Below are 19702 nucleotides of genomic sequence, written 5' to 3'. Positions count from 1 at the left end.
GCATCCGTGTGGCGGCGTGCCGAATATTGCCCATTCGCCATGAAATTACGTTCTTCATTTTGATGGCTTTAATTTTGTCACATCATCATGAAAATTGAAACACAGGTCGAGCACAACAACCTCTTACAATTCATAGGGGCGTTGCCCATGGGCGGGGCAAAATGCCTCAATAGCGCCCCCTTGAAACATTCAAAAACCCCTCCACATAGGGGTTTTTTTGGAGTAGGGAGATGAAAATTGGTACACGTGTGACTTGCATAGACGTACAAAAAAGTCTCTTGCACCATGGGTCTACTCCAAACAGGAAGTCAGCCATTTTGAATTTCCTTCTCATTTTGGCGTGATTTCCACATGTTGTATTTGAACGAACGAACTCCTACAGATTTTGTCCAATGCACTTCAAATTTCTTTGACAGCATCCAAAGATGATATTGACCAAAAGTTATCGAAAGCTTTTCTCTATGTTGAAGGGTGTGGCCGCTATGGTGCCGCCATTTTGACCCTTTGCCATGGAACATCAAATCATGATAACTCCTTCATGCTTTGCCTGATTGACTTTAAACTTCACATGTATGATGACGGTTGGCCCCTGAACACACCCGGCCCCATTGTTTGTACACTGAGCGCCCCCTAGTGAATGAAGAATCAACATGTCATAACTTCTTTGTGCATTGTGTGATTTGTTTAAAATTTTAACTGTGTGATGAGTGGTTGCCCCTGCATGCACATGCCCACATGTGGTCACAATGGCACCCACTGGCCTGGGTAGGTGGTCGCACGGAACGAGGGCCCGTATATGACTGCTTGCAGTCCTAGTTATTATTATTTTTATTATTATTATTCTCACTTTTGAAATCTAAATTTCGGCCTCTTCACATGCTCAAAAAGTCACCAAACTTTCCAAAGTCGTCCGGCCAGATCCAAAATTCGATATTTTAGGGGCGTCGCACATGGTCGCAGCGAAATCGCGAAATAGCGCCCATGGTCACAGCGAAATCACGAAATAGCGCCCCCTAGAAATTTTCAAAAACCCCTCCGCATTGGGCTTTTTTCGTCGTAACCTACGACATTTGGTACACATATTTACCATGCCAGGACGCACAAAAAAGTCTCTTACTGTCATGGTGAAATATCGACAGGAAGTCGGCAATTTTGATTTAAAGTTTCGATTTTGAGCAAATTTTTGCCATCTTTAGCCATTTCCACTACTTACATTTGAACGAACTCGTCCTAGGGATTTCATCCGATTGTCTTCAAATTTGGTCAACATCATCACAATACAGAGATTCTAATTAAGTCAAAAGGCGTGGCTGCTAGGGGTCGTCAAACTTTGGCAAGCTTTTGGGAGCACGCCATTTCACTTCGAACGGCTGTTACGCCCACATACTTCATTGTAGATCCTTCAAAATTGCTGGACATGATGAGGGCTCCGCCCTGAACGTTTACATATCTTACGTTCCCACCTACGCCATAGCGCAGGTGGGAACTGTGGGATGAGTGGTTGCCCCATACGCACATGCCCACATCTGGTCACAAGAGAACACACTGCCCTGGGTAGGCGGTCGCGCGGAACGAGGGCCCGTATATGACTGCTTGCAGTCCTAGTTTAGTTTAGTTAGTTCATCAGGATTCACAACATCTAACAGATGGGAGGCTGTTTTGCTGGTCGTCCATTGCTGGGTTTTTTACACTATTGGCTATGCTTGTGGCAGAAATTTCCAGTCGGGCATGGGATGGGGTGTAATAGGTGTTACTTGGTGGTAAAAGTATCGTCGTAGCTATCGGAAAGTTTTGAACATGTTCAAAAAATTGTGACACGTGATCCAAAACAGTTAGTTGTAACATGTAAATTGTGCAGCTATGGGATGACATTTAGTGAAAGTCAGGGCATGTGAGCAACATGAGTACTACAGTAGATAAGGAAAACAATGTGCACATTTGGAACAAACCAAAATTTGGTTCCAAGCATATTTTTTTGGTGTTATTTTCAATAGGATGATGAAACACTTGATTCAGTCACTCTCTGTCAAAAATGATATTTTTTCAAAATAGCCGTCTGAAAATGGACATTTTTCAAAAGTTTAGACTAAGTTATATTTACTTACATAAAAATGTCTTTTCACATCCATTTTAATGTAAAATATATTATAAATGAGGCAGACTCATCCATTACCCAGGCAGACGTCACCGAGGTGGTTAGAATCCGTCCTGAGTACCTTAAGTCTCTGGATGTTGTGGGACTGTCTTGGCTGACACGCCTCTGCAACATCACATGGCGATCGGGGATAGTGCCTCTGGATTGGCAGACTGGGGTGGTGGTCCCTCTGTTTAAGAAGGGGGACCGGAGGGTGTGTTCCAACTATAGGGGGATCACACTCCTCAGCCTCCCCGGTAAGGTCTATTCCAGAGTACTGGAGACGAGAATTCGACCGATGGTCGAACCTCGGATTCAGGAGGAGCAGTGTGGTTTTCGTCCTGGTCGCAGCACACTGGTCCAGCTCTACACGCTCTATCAGGTGCTCGAGGGTTCATGGGAGTTCGCCCAAACAGTCCACATGTGTTTTTTGGATCTGGAGAAGGCATTTGACCATGTCCTTCGGGGCACAATGTGGGGAGTGCTCCGGGAGTACGGGGTCCGGGGTCCTTTGCTAAGGGCTATCCGGTCCCTGTACGACCGCAGCAGGAGCTTGGTTCGCATTGCCGGTAGTAAGTCAAACCTGTTTCCAGTGCACGTTGGCCTCCGCCAGGGCTGCCCTTTGTCACCGGTTCTGTTCATTATTTTTATTATCTTATTATTACAATGGACAGAATTTCTAGGCGCAGCCAGGGTGTAGAGGGGGTCTGGTTTGGGGACCACAGAATCTCGTCTCTGCTTTTTGCGGATCATGTGGTTCTGTTGGCTTCGTCAAATCAGGACCTTCAGCGTGCACTGGGGCGGTTTGCAGCCGAGTGTGAGGCATCCGGGATGAAAATCAACACCTCCAAATCCAAGGCCATGGTTCTCGACTGGAAAAAGGTGCTTTGCCCTCTTCAGGTCGGTGGAGTGTCCTTGCCTCAAGTGGAGGAGTTTAAGTATCTCGGGGTCTTGTTCACGAGTGAGGGACGGATGGAGCGTGAGATCGATAGACGGATCGGTGCAGCGTCTGCAGTGATGCGGTCGCTGTATCAGACTGTCGTGGTGAAGAGAGAGCTGAGTAGGGGGGCAAAGCTTTTGATTTACCGATCGATCTACGTTCCAATCCTCACCTATGGTCATGAGATTTGGCTCATGACCGAAAGAACGAGATCACGGGTACAAGCGGCTGAGATGAGTTTCCTCCGCAGGGTGGCTGGGCGCTCCCTTAGAGATAGGGTGAGGAGCTCGGTCACTCGGGAGGAGCTCGGAGTCGAGCCACTGCTCCTCCACGTCGAAAGGAGTCAGTTGAGGTGGCTTGGGCATCTTTACATCCTTTGCAACCTGTACATATATAGTACAAAATAATGTGGCACTTTTAATTAAGCTGAGGTGTTGGTAATGTTCTTTATTATGAAATAAATAGGCTGTGACCATTGAAAGAACAAATATGTTATCCATTTTCCTTGAAAATGTAATTTACTTTATTATTATGGTAAGTAAGTCCCTTTGGCTGCTCCCTTGTTTGCACTCGGGGTCGCCACAGCAAATCCAAGGTGGATCTGCATGTTGAATTGGCACAGGTTTTACACCGAATGCCCTTCCTGACGCAACTCCACATTACATGGAGAAATGTGGCAGGGGTGGGATTTGAACCCGGAACCTTCTGCACTGAAACCAAGCACATTAACCACTTGGCCACCACCCCTGCACTTACTTTATTATTATGGTACACTGCCCAAAGTATTAAGATAATAAAAGTGAGTAAAAGTATTACATGGATAAAGTTGTATATCTGTTTTTACATATACCAAGCTTACGTAATCTACATCTTCAAAACATATGGATACCTTTAAACTTCAATTTTAACAAATCTTCGGACACATCCAAATACAGGTACACTGCTTCTATTTAATTACTACATATCTTGACAAAAGACTGTCAACATCACAAAATATTAACTAATAGAAAATATATCGTTACAATGAACAATATATGCAAACAAGCTTTCCATGAGTTAGTTTTGCTGTAAATTTTCTGGCAGGGTGGTCCACAGAAACACAGTACAGTGCAGGGTGACTTTTACAGATTTGTCAGGTGGCTAGCGAGACTTCTTGCACCCACATTTGATGACTTCTAACAAGATTTTGCTGCTTCTAGAACCAGGGTGGACAATCATGTGCCATGAAGGGCCAAGACACTGCAGGTTTTCCTTGCTACCAATCACCACAGCAGGTCATTTCATTAATGATCAGGTGTCTCAGCAGGTGATTTGGGCAGCATGGTGGATTAGTTGTTAGCACTGTTGACTCACAGCAAGAAGATTATGGGATCGATTCCCACCTGTGGCCTTTCTGTGTGGAGTTTGCATGTTCTCCCAGTGTGTGTGTAGGTTTCCTCCGGGTGCTCCAGTTTCCTCCCACATTTAAAGACATGCAGGTTAGATCTGTGTCTAGGATGGCCATGTACAGATTTCTGTAGCGCTCCTTGGGATCCTGTAGTTGGTGTTATCTCATGGGCTCAATTTGTGGGTCTGATATGAGATCTGCTGCTTTGGCATAAACAGCTTGGAAAGCCCCCTCTGACCTCTTCTCTTTGACAAAAGCAAGAAGAGACTCAATTCTTTTCTTGCAGTACAGAACATCCATAGCTCTCTGCTGGACAATGTCAAACACCACATCAGTCTCAGAGAAGATTTGTTCATATGTGTACAACATGAACCCAAACTCAAAATCCTCATCATCATGCATGGACTTATCTGCAATGATCATCTCAAAAGTTTGCAGGAGGGCATCATAATTGTTTGCCCCAGTGCTCACTATCCGTGATGTGAAATTCCATCGAGTAGGAGCATTTCTGGGCAACCTTGAGCAGCCTGCACACTCAAGAAAAGACATCCTCTTTGTGGATTTTGAGAAAAATGTGGCAAACCCAGAGAGTGATGCAAAAAATATTCTGCACTCAGATAAGCATTTAGCCCCCTGAGACAGAACCAGATTCAGTCTGTGTGCATAGCAATGCACAAACATTGCACTGGGTGCTATTGCTTTAACTTTGGGCTGCAAACCATTGAGAGCTGAAGCCATGACAGCAGCCCCATCTTAGGTTTGTGCCACAAGTTTCTCCCTGAAATTGTAGCAATGCATGTTCTCATTCAAGACTTCAAAAACAGACTGAGCATCTCTCCCCCCAGAAACATCAAAAAATCCAATAAAGCGCTCCTGAATTTTACCTGCCCTATCCACATCGCGAACAATGACAGAGAGTTGAGCATGGCAAGCTATATCAGTTGTGTCATCCACCAGCCATGCAAAAAAGGGAGCAGCCTGGATTTCATCATTGATCTCATCAGAAACAGTGGCTGAAAGAGCAGAGATCAAGTCATTTTGGATTGCATGGGACATACCAGAAAACACAGCTGATGACTGGAATTGTGTGGCCAGGACAGAGTCATATTTAGTTAATGTTTCATTAAACTCTCTCTAATTCCCCTTGTTGGATGATTCAACACTCTCATCATGCCCCCTAAATGACAGCTCCTGACGGCCAAGCAAGGAAGTCACATCAATAAGGCAGTTTAGGAAAGCTTTGTTTTGTTTAACTGCTTCATTATGTTTTGCCACTTGAATGTGAGCGCCTTCATTGATTGCATGCTCAACCCTGACTCTGCCCAGGCAACATAACCTTGCACATGCACTCACATGTTCATTGCTTTTTTCATGCCTTTTGTATGCCCTGTCAAAGTTGGACAGATCCCCAAAACCCACTTTTGACCAGACAACACATCCCTGAGATGATTTCATCAAGAGGCATGGCCAACAGTACATTTTATTTGTTACAGCACTTCCAGTCAGCCAGCTCACTTTGTCATACCAGGACAGCTGAAAAGACCTGTTACTTTTCCCCACCTTTTGCACCAAATTAATCTGAGGAGTTGATCTGCCCTGCTGTTTAACTCTTTTCTTTGTAAGGAAGACTATCAAAAGCCTTCGCCAAAATCCGGTTCATCTGGAATTTTGTTTTGACAAGTTTTCACGGTCTCTACTGCCATCTACTGGCCAATCTGTACCACAGAACCGCACAGTGTAAAAGTTCAGAGCGCACGATTTATGTTCTCACACACATTGTACGTTCAAAAACGAAACATTAGACTCGTGTTTCCAGAAGCAAAATGTAAACAGAAGCTTTTTTTTTTCAAATTTAATTTACAAAAACTCTTGATGGGAGTTTAAAAACAAAACAAAACAACAACAAAAAAAAAAATTACAAGACAGGTCTGTGGTGTTTGCACATGCACAGTGCGAGCGGATGGATACTTGTAGCTCTTCAGCAGCAGGATACCCTCATGACGGCCGACCAAAATATCAAACAGGTTTGATTTGCATTCGACCATACAATCGGCGATCAGGAGGTGGTCGTGAGATGTTAAACGCAGCTCGTTACTCCATGTATACTACACGATGCAGGGTGCGCGATTTACCTGAAACTCGGTGCGATCCAAAAAATTCTCGCACGAATGAAAAATCATCTGAAAAAGGGCCAAAACTCACACAGTGTAAACCCAGCTTAACTAGTGAATGTCTGGCACCAGTAGATCATGACAGTGTTCTATTATTTATTTTTGACACAGGTTGTATCAGACGGTTATCTAATTACAACTTGGCTTTTTTTTTGAAAATGCCTTTTTTTTTCCAAATAAAAAAATGGAATGTTTTACAAAAGCACATTTATCCGTAAACACCAACACATGACACGTCACTTAACGTGTTGGTTTACATAATGTATGAGTCAAACCAATCAGTGTTAGCCGAGGCACATTTTACCCAGAATCCTTTGTGATCTGTCTGTTTGTTACAAAACTTCAGAATTAGTGCATTATTTAACATTAAAAGATAAATGTTATATTTTAACTTTGTACAAATGACAGAATTGACATTAATGGAGTTATTCTATCAGTATTCATTTTATTTATACACCAAACCATAACTCAGTATTGTTTTATTTTCCAAGACCTCCTCCGCCTCACAACATCATTGTGATTGACCAGAGAGCTGAGCTTCATAGTGCTCCTCAGTTTGTGTCTGTGCTGGAACCCATGTAGTAAACAGGAGCTTCCAGCAGGGCGCAGGACGCTCAAAGACACAAGTGATGACTCATTGTTTGGGTCTGTCAGACCTTTTAATGCTTCCAAAAGTCATCGTAGTGTTAAAACTCAAAATCAGCTTGTTAGTAGTTACAAGTGTACCAGAGACAATACTGGAATTTATCGGTTATCTGTAACTTCAGATACATTTTTGGGGGGTTTATCGTTTTATCTGTATCAAAGATAACTTTTAAGTTATCTGATTATCTGTTATCGAAGATAATTTTTCCGTTATCTGTGCCCACCACTGTGTGTACATATATATATATATATATATATATATATATATATATGCACACACACATTGGTAAATTTATAGTAAATCATTACTTTTACAGCCAGTTTTCTTTGGACAAGTCAGGGTAGTGATACATGAACCACACCGAATCATTGAAATTGTTTTGGACTTCATTTATGTAAGTCATTAAGAAATAAAACCAATATGGTGCTGGATGGTAACTCTCAAAAACACAGTGACTGTGGTCGACTGACACAGAAGGATTTTAATATAAGAAAAAAAGATTAAATCTAGGCTTGAATGCTGTGATTTGTTGTTTTTGGAGGAACTGGGGATCATGTGAAATTTGTCTTTTGCATCACCAGATATACTAAATTGCACTGTGCTTTGAAGCCCTACGTGAAAAGATTAATTAGGCTCAGAAAAATATGAAATGCTTCATGAAACCTCATATGGTGATAACGATCTGATGTGAAAGAGCAATTAAGTTGGGCTATAGTCGATTTAAGTAATGCAATGATGAAAACACACAGTCAACTTCAGTAAAATATTTTCTTTTGTTTGTTTATTCAAAGTAGGACTACTGAAGAACTTTAGGGCCCCTTCACACATAGTACGAATAAGTCCAAATCAGGGTGAATGACGGCGGAACAGCTCATATGAGTGAACCACGAAAAACATCAAGCTGACGGGCAGGTGAGAACGATGCCCCTGCGATGGTCTCAAATGCGCGGAGGAGCGTGCATGACACCCTCGCAGCGGGAACACAGTGCGAGCAGCTGGAGTATGTGTTAGCACATCGTGCTGCTGTAAAGAAAAAAAAAGAAAAATACATGCCACCCACGGGATTCGTACCCGCAATTTACAAAAGCTCTGATTGCCAGCCACAAACTTTACCATTGAGCTACCATCACTGTCCTACAAAGGGTGCAGAAAAATGCCTGAAATCAAGAAGGACATGTGTATATTTTAAAAAAATAAAACCACACACCATATAAAAACACCACATTTTATTGAATCCCTCTTATCAAGCAAACAATATAAGTATGATCCGTCTGTTCCTCTGGAGATGAGCCACAGATGTGCAGTCATAAAATGGCATGAATGAAGCAATGCACTGCTGGTGGCGTGTCCAGCCCAACACACATGTCTTGTGGACAGCGCACCACAGGATAGACACCGCGTCATGTGGAGCAGAGCTCATGTTGGTGATGTGACATTTAGATCACCTGCTGCATGTTATGCTCTGACGGTCCATTTCACCTGCGGTAGCCTGTCAATGTGAGCGGCGTGCACTCACTCGCTGCAGCCTGTCGCAACAGCGATATGTTTTTATATGTATGTCCACGTGAGGACAGCAAGTACAAATACGCGCGTCACAGTGGACAATTTGTTAGTTCATGTCCGTCCAAACACGGTATATCTTCTCCAGCTGGGATGTCCAGAACCAGAGATCTCCACAGCAGCTTCTGTTGGAGGACACACCCCCTGTTCATTCAGTGCACACACCAACGTGTCTCTGTGTTTGTGTCCTGTGAGCTGTCAGTGAGTCTCTGGTCAGCAGCTGACAGGCACCTCACTGTGCTGTGTGCACTCAGACCTGCCTGTCTGGCCCCCATGTGATCATTCTGTGCAGCATATATATCAGCATTTTATGCAAGTGTGCCCCCCCCCCCCCCGGCATGCCACATGTGTTGGGGAGAGCGGGGAAGGCGCAAAAAGCACACGTGTTTGGCTTTTTGCAAAGCCACACTCGTGGGGCCACATCGACAAATTTCACATCAAGCTAGAAAGTGATCGTCTGCTGACTGTTTTCATGCTAACTGAAAATGTGTGGCCATTCACGCTAAGTGCCAAGCGAGTGGTGTTCAATGTGCATGTGTGTCACCTGGAATTTGGCTGACACCTACCGCGAGAGGGATCGAATGGGCTCTCACAGGGCACACTCTGTCTTTCAGCCGCTGGTTTGTGCAAATAGTTGTAGCAACAGGTGTACGAGGTGTTGGAGGCAGCTACGATTTTACACATATTGCATACGACCCCTGCTTCATGTGCAATTCATGCGCAATTTGACCACATTCATACTATCTGTGAAGGGGCCCTTACCGGTGGAAAGGTACAAGTTGCCAGAGTTATTTCTCAAAATTCTTTTTTAATTAATAACTCCCTTTATCACCACCCCGATTGGGTTGCCTGCAGCACACTATCTCCCAACGCTAGCCCAGCCCAGAAAACTCTGCAACTTCTTGGAAAATGAATTGTTGTGTCAGTGGTATTGATCAGCCATGCTTTCACATGCAGCAGATACATTATGGTAGTAAAAATCTTGATTAATGCATTTCTTAATCCACACTGACCACCTGGCCTGAGTTCTTATTGTGCAGTAATTGTGTTCCTTATCAGTGATGTTCAGTAAATGGTCAGCATAGAATACAGCCAAGGGTGAACTGCCTTGATCCTGATGTACATAGAACAAAGAGTACGACTGGGCCAGTATTTTTTGTCTTTTTCTTCTTTTCTATCACCATGTCCTTGTTGCAGGCTGACAGTGGACTTTCTAGCTCTGAATTTGTTTGTTGCTCTCCATCAAATAGCTGAGCACCTATGTAGACTTTGTAGAGTTTCTTTTTTATTTTCCTATGAGATATGGTGAGAATATCTCTTGAATTAATTTATTTGGCACACACAGACTCAACAAAAAACTCATTACCCATGCGGCCAAAAGGGCAGAAGCAAAACCTTATATACACCCACTCCTTTTACCATATATATATATATATATATACATATACACACACACACTCATAGCAACAAATACCAAAAGAAACAAGCACAAACAATATAGATTAATCAATGAATGAAAATTTCTCAACACAAGACAAACAATACTGCACAATGCACAATCCAAAAAACATTAACAAAATTGGTAAACTTAATTCTTCGAACAATAACAAGTAATTATATTATTCTTAGAAAGTGTTTTAAAGCCAAATAAAGTACCAAATAATTTAATGTTATCAGGACAGTTATTCCAAATATTTACAGTAGTTTGAGTCTTTAATTATCAAATAATAATGTTCCTCTCAAATTATAACCAGAGTCCCTCATTTTAAAAAGATGCAGGACATGTTGAGGTCAAAGTTTATTTAATACAACATCATTTATATTGTGATTTAATTAACCAAGTCCCAGAATTTCAAAATATGTAATCAAATTTTAACCAAACTTATTTTGGACAAGTTATTTAAGTTAACGTCATTTCTGAAGTTTTATAAAGTGAAAATATCAGATATATGTTTTAGTTTTAAAGTAATGCACTAATTTTTAAGGTTTTAGTGTGGGGTATGCTGTGTCCTGGTGCATTATGGGATAGGGTAATCTCAGTACAGTAATCTCAGTACGGTAATCTCAGTACGTTCATGACAGGAGAAATGCATTTCAGACACTCTGATCAGGACAACAGCATTAAACTCTAGTGCCTAAAACTCATGTGAATATATTCTCTTGGTTTATAGATGTTGTTATTGTGTTTGTTTGCTTTTATTAGATTCCACGCATTTTAAACGTAGCAAGTAACAACACAGATTATCTGGAATTTTGTTTGCAAGTTTTCAAGGTCTCTACTACCATCTACTGGCCAGTAGTGTTCAGTATTTAAACTGAAGCTGGGCAATATTTTCAAACCACACGTGTTTCCAGAAGCAAAATCAGAAGCTTTTTTTTCAAACTTAATTTACAAAAACTGCACTTTAACCGCTGCACATGGACAACACCATTAACATTGCAACATAAAACTATTTTTATATTGTGCCTAAAACTCTCGTGAATATATTCTCTGGGTTTATAGATGTTGTTATTGTGTTTGTTTTATGTAAACAGGGGAGAATCACAGTCCGTCTCTCCGTTATTTTCAGTGGGAGCTGCTGTGAGCTACATTCACTTCCTGATCTTTGCTGAAGTTTGCTCTTTAACGTCTTGATTATTGTTCTGTACAGCACTGTTTGTCCTCTTTGTTCCAGACTAATATATATAATATGTCTGAAATTCGGTTTGCGTTTATTAAATTCCACGCAGATTAAATGTAGCAGACACGGATTATTTGTTAGAATTGTTTTAGCAAGTTTTCAGGGTATCATGCATGCAGTTTCTTATTAGCGTGATGAAAAGCATAAAAAAAATTACATTTTTGTTGTATAATATTAATTTACAATTGTCATCATGTGGAATCTCTATATGTTGTTTGACTGCAGTGACTCTGGTGTGCAAGGGATTATGGGATACATCAATATTTATTTTGACACCGGTTATATCAGACAGTTATTTAATTACAACTTGGCTTTTTTTTTTTTTTTTTTGAAAATGCCTTTTTTTACAAATAAAATATGGCATATTTTACAAAAGCACATTGATCTGTAAACACCAGCACATGACACATCTCACATTAACATGTTGGTTTACATAGAATGAATCATCCAATCAGTGTGAGCAGAGGCACATTTTACCCAGAATGCCATCTGTGTTTGTTACAAAACTTCAGAATTAGTGCATTATTCACCATTAAAAGATATATGTTATATCTTAACATATATATGATATATTAAAAGATATATGTTATATCTTAACCTCCATGAGCAGTAAAAGATCAAGGACCGAGACGTCGCCCAGTATGGCGGAGCCGGGGTCCCACCCTGGAGCCAGGCCTGGGGTTGGGGCTCGCGCGCAAGCGCCTGGTGGTCAGGGCTTAGCCCATGGGGCCCGGCCAGGCTCAGCCCGAAAGAGTGACGTGGGCCCGCCCTCCTGTGGGTTCACCACCTGCAGAGGGGGCCATGGGGGTCGGGTGCAGAGAGGATTGGGTGGCGGTCGAGGGCGGGTGGCCCGGTGGCCCGGTCCATGCTCACAGCCCCTGGCTGTTGGGATGTGGAATGTGACCTTGCTAGGGGGGAAGGAGCCTGAGCTTGTGTGGGAGGTTGAGAGATTCCGACTAGAGATAGTCGGGCTCACCTCCACGCACAGCTTGGGCTCTGGTACCCAACTCCTGGAGAGGGGCTGGATGCTTCATTTTTCTGGCATCGCCCATGGCGAGAGGCGGAGAGCTTGGGTCGCATTGCTTATTGCTCCCCAGCTCGGTCGCCAAGTGTTGGAGTTCACTCCGGTGAACGAGAGGGTCGCGTCCCTACGCCTTCGGGTCGGGGACGGGTCTCTCACCGTTGTCTCGGCCTACGGGCCGAGCAGCAGTGCAGAGTACCCGACCTTCCTGGAGTCCCTGGGAGGGGTACTAGATAGCGCTCCGACTGGGGACTCCATTGTTCTCCTGGGGGATTTCAACGCCCGCATGGACGGCGACAGTGAGACCTGGAGGGGGGTGATCGGGAAGCATGGCCTCCCCGATCTGAACCCGAGTGGTGTTCAGTTGTTGAACTTCTGGGCTAGTCACAGTTTGTCCATCACGAACACCATGTTCGAGCACAAGGCTGTCCATAAGTGCAGGTCGATGATCGACTTTGTAGTCGTATCATCTGACCTTCGGCCACGTGTCTCGGACACTCGAGTGAAGAGAGGGGCAGAGCTGTCGACTGATCACCACCTAGTGGTGAGTTGGATCCGCTGGGAGGGTAGGAAGCCGGTCAGACCTGGCAGGCCCAAATGTATTGTGAGGGTCTGCTGGGAACGACTGGCGGAACCCTCTGTCAGCGAGGTCTTCAACTCCCACCTCCGGGAGAGCTTCTCCCAGATCCCGGGGGAGGTTGGAGACATGGATTCCGAGTGGACCATGTTCTCCACCTCCATTGTCGATGCAGCTGCTCGTAGCTGTGGTCGCAAGGTCTCTGGTGCCTGTCGCGGCGGCAATCCCCGAACCCGGTGGTGGACACCGGAAGTAAGGGATGCCGTCAAGCTGAAGAAGGAGTCCTACTTATCTTTGTTGGTAGGTGGGACCCCAGAGGCAGCTGACAGGTACCGGCTGGCCAAGCGTGCCGCAGCCCGTGTGGTCGCAGAGGCAAAAACTCGGATCTGGGAGGAGTTCGGGGAGGCTATGGAGGAGGACTATCGGTCGGCCTCGAAGAGATTCTGGCAAACCGTCCGATGCCTCAGGAGGCGGAAGCAGCTCTCCACCAGCACTGTTTACGGTGCGGGTGGGGAGCTGTTGACCCTGACTGGGGATGTTGTCGGGCGGTGGAAGGAGTACTTCTTCCGAAGAGGAAGCAGACATTGGGGACTCAGAGGCGGACTCATCCTTTACCCAGGCCGAAGTCACCATGGTGGTTAGAAAGCTCCTCGGTGGCAAGGCTCCTGGGGTGGATGAAATCCGTCCTGAGTACCTTAAGTCTCGGGATGTTGTGGGGCTGTCTTGGCTGACATGCCTCTGCAACATTGTGTGGCGATCGGGGACAGTGCCTCTGGATTGGCAGACCGGGGTGGTGGTCCCTGTGTTTAAGAAGGGGGACCGGAGGGTGTGTTCCAACTATAGGGGGATCACACTCCTCAGCCTCCCCGGTAAGGTCTATTCCAGAGTACTGGGGAGGAGAATTCGACCGATGGTCGAACCTCGGATTCAGGAGGAGCAGTGTGGTTTTCGTCCTGGTCGCGGCACACTGGACCAGCTCTACACACTCCATCGGGTGCTCGAGAGTTCATGGGAGTTTGCCCAACCAGTCCACATGTGTTTTGTGGATCTGGAGAAAGCGTTCGACCATGTCCCTCGAGGCACCCTGTGGGGAGTGCTCCGGGAGTACAGGGTCCGGGTTCCTTTGTTAAGGGCTATCCGGTCCCTGTACATCCGCAGCAGGAGCTTGGTTCGCATTGCCGGTAGTAAGTCAAACCTGTTTCCAGTGCACGGTGGCCTCCGCCGGTTGTCACCGGTTCTGTTCATTATTTTTATGTACAGAATTTCTAGGCGCAGCCATGGTGTAGAGGGGGTCTGGTTTGGGAACCACAGAATCTCGTCTCTGCTGTTTGCAGACGATGTGGTTCTGTTAACTTCGTCAAATCAGGACCTTCAGCGTGCACTAGGGCTGTTTGCAGCCGAGTGTGAAGCGTCCGGGATGAAAATCAGCACCTCCAAACCCGAGGCCATGGTTCTCGAGCGGAAAAAGGTGCTTTTCCCTCTTCAGGTCAGTGGAGTGTCCTTGCCTCAAGTGGAGGAGTTTAAGTATCTCGGGGTCTTGTTCACGAGTGAGGGACGGATGGAGCGTGAGATCGATAGACGGATCAGTGCAGCATCTGCAGTGATGCGGTCGCTGTATTGGACCGTCGTGGTGAAGAGAGAGCTGAGTAGGGGGGCAAAGCTCTCGATTTACCGATCGATCTACGTTCCGATCCTCACCTATGGTCATGAGATTTGGCTCATGACCGAAAGAACGAGATCGCGAGTACAAGCGGCCGAGATGAGTTTCCTCCACAGGGTGGCTGGGCGCTTCCTTAGAGATAGGGTGAGGAGCTCGGTCACTCGGGAGGAGCTCGGAGTCGAGCCGCTGCTCCTCCACGTTGAAAGGAGTCAGTTGAGGTGGCTTGGGCATCTTTTCCGGATGCCCCCTGGACGCCTCGCTGGAGAAGTGTTCCGGGCATGTCCCACTGGGACACGTTGGAGGACTACATCTCTTGGCTGGCTTGGGAACGTCTTGGGGTTCCCCCAGAGGAGCTGGGGGAGGTGTGTGTGGATCGGGAGGTCTGGGCGGCTTTGCTTGAGCTGCTGCCCCCGCGACCCGACTCCGGATAAAGCGGAAGAAAATGGATGGATGGATGGATGGATGTTATATCTTAACTTTGCACAAATGACAGAAATGACATTAATGGAGTTATTCTATCAGTATTCATTTTATTTATACACCAAACCATAACTCAGCAGTGCTTTATTTTCTAAGACCTCCGCCTGACAGCAGTGCTGTGATTGGTAGAGAGTTGAGCTTTGTGGCTCCTCTCAGTTGCGTCTGTGCTGGAAGCCATGTAGTAAACAGAAGCTTCCAGGAGGGGGCAGGATGCTCAAAGACAGAAGTGCTGACTCGTTGTTCGGGTCTGTTGTTGCTTTTGATGTTTCCAAAAGCGATTTTGGTGTTAAAACTCAAACTCAGCTTGTTAGTAGTTGTAAGTGTACCGGAGACATTACTGGAATTTATCGGTTATCCGCGGCAGAGCCACATGGCGCAAAGCAACGCCGTGATGAAGCCTCACAGGACATGTTGAGGCATGTCCAGCTCATGCACAATTTCTCAGATAGTCACACGACTAAAAAGCCACCGACAGCTGTCTGAAATCCATCTCAAAGCCGTCCTGTGAGACCAAAACGGAGGTGGTTTTGTCCCGCGCAATGAGCGGCACGGTGGCGCATCCGTCCTCTTCTTTTTCCATGAAAAAAACTCCTGTAACAGTGGAATGTGCCGAAAAAGTGCTGATGTCCACGCCTTATGCCTTTTTTGTGGAAGTCAGACGACGTTCCGAATCAACAAAGCCTTCACGTTGGAAATGATCTGGTTGTTTCAGCGGGGTGTCAGCCTGATGATCGGCGCTCGGAGTGCGCCGCTCTCTCAGACGCTGTGGGCGGTCTTTAAACCGGCTGGAGCACTCCTTAATCTGTGTAATCCCCATAAAATGGTCCCTGAAAGCCATCTGAATTTTCCGAATGGTGTCCACCTGGAGGTCTCTCACAGTTTCTGGAAAAATTTGATGCAGCAAAGCTCTAAATCGTTCAGACATTTATTTGCAATAAAAATCCGACGAGAGGGGTGGACCACTGCTCACACAAAGCCTGCTCACAGGCGAATGACGCAACCGACAGGCGTGAAAAAACTCACGCATGCGCACGAAGGTTCAAGCTTGGCTGATGCAATCACACGTGATTCAAATCCATATGGTTTTTGCAAAAAATAAAAAGGTCCGATACTTTTCTGACAGACCTCGTACATATTAACAATGTGAACTTGTCGTGCAGAGTGTCCACTTGAATTTGATTTTGTGTTACTGTAGAGTGTCTCAGAGGGAGATATTGTAAATCTGGGCCCGTGGGAAACCCGAGCCAAGAATTAATGTTTTCCTTTTCACATTATCATTTTTCTAACCAGGAGTATGAATTGGAGTATGAAGAACAAGTTAACCTCTAAGTTGCACTTTAAATTCCAGTCACTAAATTAAAGGCCAAAGCTCCTCAGTGGTTCCTTAATGGTTTGCTTGGAGCCAAAGGTACAGGTGTTAAACCTGATGTTCATAGCAAATTAAGTGAAGTGGCTATAAAAACAATTCCACTGTGATTCACTGATCTTTAAGACCAGTCTGGAGGCTGAAGTAGAAGATGTATGTCCTTTACATGCCTTTCCATGAATGCAGTACATCACATGAGGAGGGTGAGCGTGTGTGACGTCCCGTGGATGTCATGCCAATCTACTGCAGGTTACTTTCCCCAGCCAAGGTTGGTATCCATTGACATACATTGTACAATTCAAAAATTCAGGTGAACAAACTTATAACTAAATTATTGGACCTTTTTGTGTGATTTCAGTTGCAACTCTGCAGTAGTTTTGATGTGTACATCATTAAGAATTTTGGAGGATATTTTGCAAATTGCAAGACATACTGTTTTTGAGTTAGTAAATGTAATAAAATTGTGAATCAAATGTAAGTTTGTGTAAGGCCTCTCATTGTTTCATTAAAAAAACAGTGTTGCACTCAATCATGACACCCCTTCTTCAAAGAGATTTAACATTTGAATTCACAAAATATCATCTTCTCTTAGCAGGTTTTCCAAGAAATAAGCAGTATCAACAAGAACAACAACAAAAAAAGTTTCATAATCTGACAATTATTTTTAAGGTGCCTTTTCAGCAAATGTTACAGTGAATTTGTGGACTATCCATTGACATTGTGATATTTATATTCTTACTTCTGATATGGATCCTTGGATGGCCAACGACCGTGAATGTGGCTTTTAGCCACGGCACATAGTGGAATGATTTCATTCTCACCACCCACTGGAAAGCAATCTAGGATTGTAATGGAAACTCAAGTAGCAAATCTGTGGATATAAGCATGTCTGCAGAACTCACAAGTCAGCACAGCCTCAGTTTAACAGTAAAATACTTTATCTTGGAGGTCACAGAGATGACAGCGAAGGTGAGCATTGTGCAGCTCACAACCCTCAGCTCAGGCTGTTTGCAGAGGTAGTGGAGATCTTGGCAGTGTGATTGAAGGAAGACACGAAATGACAAAAATAATGATGAAAATAGCCCTTGATAAAGGCAGAAGATGAGATGATGAAAGTGAGGTGAAGGCACGGGTGTGATGAGGCTGAGTACTGATGTTGCACTGTTTGTGGCGGGCAGGAGGCATTCCCAGTAGCTACAAAGAGCATGATAACAATCTGACAGTGTCAGATGGTGGTATCAGTAACATAGAAGAGAACATTTCTTTGAAGAGCTGCAATTTAACACAAACCTTCAACACGAAGGAAACAAATAATCCAGTGCAGTGCACTCACACCTCCCATCTCTGCAGCTTTCATATATATAACATTCTTCTTTTATCCTGCAGCATGTTGGCAACATATATTATTTCCTTCTCGGTGTATTTTTGGAAGAAAACTGTACACTCTAAGGGTTTCCAAAAAGTTGGTTTCTTGAAGTGCAACTTTTCTAATTTCAATTGTAAATTATGTGTTGAATCTCCAATTAATTAAGCATCAGAAATGCTGGATTCATAATGGCAGAGTTAGCAGTAGTGAGGCTGCGTGTAGTGATGGATAAGTAGCTGAACCACAAAATAAACCTTTCAATTTAGCACCAAATTTTAAATTGTCAAATTGTAATTTAAAAGTATTTCCCAAACTGTTTAAAATCTGACTATAATGTCTAATAGATAGTAGCATATATGTGATATTTTCATGAACTCAACTCATCTGGGGGCGGCACAGTGAATAAGTGGTTAGCACTGTTGCCTCACAGCAAAAAGGTCATGGGTTTGATTTCCACCTGTGGCCTTTCTGTGTGGAGTTTGCATGTTCTCCCCATATTTGCATTGGATTCCTCCCGGTGCTCTTGTTTCCTCTCACATTTAGAGATGCAGGTTAGATGAATTGGAAACTTTATAATTGTCCAGGTCTCCCTTGCAAAAGAGGTCTCAAACTCAATGGGACTATCCTGGTTAAATAGAGATATATTTTTTTAAATCTGCAAATCCAAAAATGTGAATTTTAATTGCCAGGCTTGTAATGCTTACAAATGGCTGTTTTACAACTGTTTTGTGACAACAAAAATGATTTGGGGAGTTAGATGGCCTGTCAGATTTTTTTTAATTGGCTCATTGGTCTTTGGTCTGAAAAAGTTTGAGAACCACTGCTCTAGATGCATTCCAGGCATGACCAAACGGGAAGAAGTAGATTCACAACATAACTCTAGACAGCAATCCCAACATAATTTGCAATCATATTACAACAAGCGTACAGGTGCACAAACAAATCAGCAAGATGGAAGTGATTAGCTTCATTAGGACAGCATGCTTCTTTTCTCAAAGGTCCAGGCTCATCGGGGGGTTGCATTTAAATGAGGTAAAGTAATAACGATGACACATCTACTTTTTCTAATTTCTACTTTTAAAGGGCATGTTCAAGGCATTATGGATGATGTGATGTTCATATTTTGATTGCAGTCATCATCAGATCACTGTCCCATCTCCTAATATTAATATTCTGAAATGCAGTAGTCACAATTTTAAAGCACAAATCCACAGCGTTTCAGTGTAATCAGTGAATATCTACGTTGAGCTCCAGTGTCTAATGCCTGCTTGGTTTTATTATATCTAATATGTTGGAGTTACATGGTGATAACTGGTATGTTATGTGACACTGCTGTCCCCCATGGGAGAATTATACATTGTATCATATCTGGCCTAAAAATGCCTTGGGATCCTCCCAAGGCATCATCAGGAAGATGTGGTTGGAGAACAGGGACATATGGGATATATTAACCTGCTGTCACTGTGACAGGCTCTGGATAAGGAGTGGAAAATGGATTAATGGAAGGATTGATTGAATCATGTAAACCGCAGTCCATGTCATGCACAGCAAGCTGCAGTTCACCTACTGACAAGGCCCAGATGAAATTTCACAATTGTGTATTCATGTCAAATCAGTTCAAAGAAGTAGTTTTTGTCAACATTGTTGAAAGTGGTATTTCTAGTCTCTCCAGTTTCATTTAGTTGGCAGAGTTGCTGCCAGTTACTGCTGATA

General features: G+C 44.1%; 1 protein-coding gene and 1 long non-coding RNA gene across 2 annotated transcripts in view; both read left to right on the top strand.

The window, feature by feature from the left end:
* Positions 1 to 19702, top strand: part of LOC117500647 (protein kinase C-binding protein NELL1-like) — a 905329-nt gene that overhangs the window by 761663 nt on the left and 123964 nt on the right. The gene's annotated exons all lie outside the window — the stretch shown is intronic.
* LOC117500661 lies at positions 4446 to 18635 on the top strand. Its single transcript, XR_004557820.1, has 2 exons — positions 4446 to 4552; positions 18541 to 18635. It is a non-coding gene; the product is annotated as an uncharacterized LOC117500661 (long non-coding RNA).

The sequence above is a fragment of the Thalassophryne amazonica genome, chromosome 2 (assembly GCF_902500255.1).
Source record: "Thalassophryne amazonica chromosome 2, fThaAma1.1, whole genome shotgun sequence".
Taxonomy (NCBI): Eukaryota; Metazoa; Chordata; class Actinopteri; order Batrachoidiformes; family Batrachoididae; genus Thalassophryne; species Thalassophryne amazonica.
The sequence above is the reverse complement of the archived record's forward strand: the minus strand, read 5'-3'. Positions and strand labels throughout refer to the sequence as shown.